Raw genomic sequence first — 1,824 nt, 5'->3', positions numbered from 1 at the left:
TGGAGCTGTCCCTGTCCACGGTGAGAGAGGCTCAGGGTGTGTCCTCTGCCTTGCTGCCGTGGCGACAGCACGTCACCCCCATCTGGCCCCCAAATGACAAAACCGTGTGAGACGCGAGGGTGTTCAGCACCAGGGGTGCCACCTTGGGAGTGAAGAACATGAACGGTAGGGATTTTTAGTCATGGAGGAGGTTTGGGGCGGGGGACCCCAAAGACCAGCCGTTTTAGCTCTCTCTCTTCACAGCACCCCCTGCCACTTGCAGGCCCCACGGTGTGCCTGCCACTGGGTGTGCTAGAGAAAGGCAGCTCTAGTGGGCATCGAGTCAGCTGAAGCATCGAGGATGCCAGGAGAAGACTCCTCCCTCCCTCCCCTTGTCTGCAAACCACTGGGTAGGGGTCCCAGGCCCCAGTTGTCGCAGGTCCCATGGAGGGAGTGAGGTCGTCCTGGCCGTTTGGAAACGAGTGGAAACCCACCAGGCCATTCAGGCCCAGCAGCTCTGGTTTCCCGTGGCACCTCGGAGCCCTGCAGGTAATGGTGCACAGCGCCACCAGGTGTCAGCCCCAGAGTCCCACACGAGGACTCCCACTGTTCCTGGAAGCAGGTTCATTCTACGGCATGTCTGCAGCTCGGGGCATCCCTGAGCTGGTCCTAGCTAGGTGCTGGGTGAAGCAAACCCTCACAGGGCTCCAGTGGGGGGTGGGGGAGGGGGAGGGGGTGGGGGGGAGGGCTGGGAAAAGAAGGGCACAGGCTGTTTCAACTTCACAAGACGTGCTGACTGCGCTCCCACAACTATGCGGCCCCCGCCTTCTGGCAGCTTGTCCTCCTGTCCAGGGGGCTACGCCTCCCTCCAGCTCCCACGAAAGGCTTCCGGCTATGCAGGCAGGCTGGTTTGGCACACGTGTGTTCTGGCCCCCTGCCTCCTGGAACTTTCCTGAGCCCTCGGGGAAGTGTCCTGGCCCTGCTCCCCAGGTGACTGCTCTGCTGATCTCCCCACTGCCCCCAGCCCTTGCATTCCTACTTTCCTTTCTCCCTATTTGGCAGCCCCAGGCCCCCAAGCTCACTGTTGACCACCCGTCCCCCCCCCCCCGACACACACCACAGACAGAGGCTCTGGGGGCTAAGCCCACAGCCTCCAGACCCAGAAACCTGAATGTACCGGGCATTCGTGCCCCTTCCTCTTCTTTCTTCTGCCTCCAGGAGGCTCTGAGGACAATTCTTGGGGCCTGGAGGGCCCAGCACCTGTTGCACCCACTTTGAAACAGACCCAGAGCCCCCCAAGGACTCGTATGGCCTGTTCCCGCTGCAGGATCTTTGCCCTGGCAGCCATCCCTGCCTGGAATGCCCCTTCTTATCATTCAAAACCCAGCCCACCATACCTCTTCAGACGGACCTTTCCCTGACCACCCACGTAGCCCCTACAACTCGCTCTCTAACCCCATATTTCCGTGCTGGCGACACTCGTCACTCTCTGGAATGGTGGTAATTATTTGCTGGCTTGTGTCTCCAGCGCTTGGAACAGCAGGTGGAACAGCAGTGGGCACTGGGTTGATGAATTAATTCGTTTGGGGGCTCTGTTCGCCAGCGCCTGGACGGCTCTCAGATTCGAACCCAGTTTGGCCGCCCTCCGGGGGTCTCTATTTATACGTGAGCCAAATCAGGAGAGAAGTCCCCGGGCGCACTGGCCTTTGTCGCCAGCCCGCGGGGCGGCGCGGCGGAGGCGGGGCGAGGCGGCGCGGGGGGCGGGCCCCAGCCTCACGCCGGGCGCCCGCGGGGGGCCCCCAACACTGAGGCGATGAAAATAGCAGATCGGAAGAGCGTCAGTGT

This window comes from Panthera uncia (assembly GCF_023721935.1).
Source record: "Panthera uncia isolate 11264 chromosome C1 unlocalized genomic scaffold, Puncia_PCG_1.0 HiC_scaffold_4, whole genome shotgun sequence".
Taxonomy (NCBI): Eukaryota; Metazoa; Chordata; class Mammalia; order Carnivora; family Felidae; genus Panthera; species Panthera uncia.
This window is presented reverse-complemented; position numbering follows the sequence as displayed.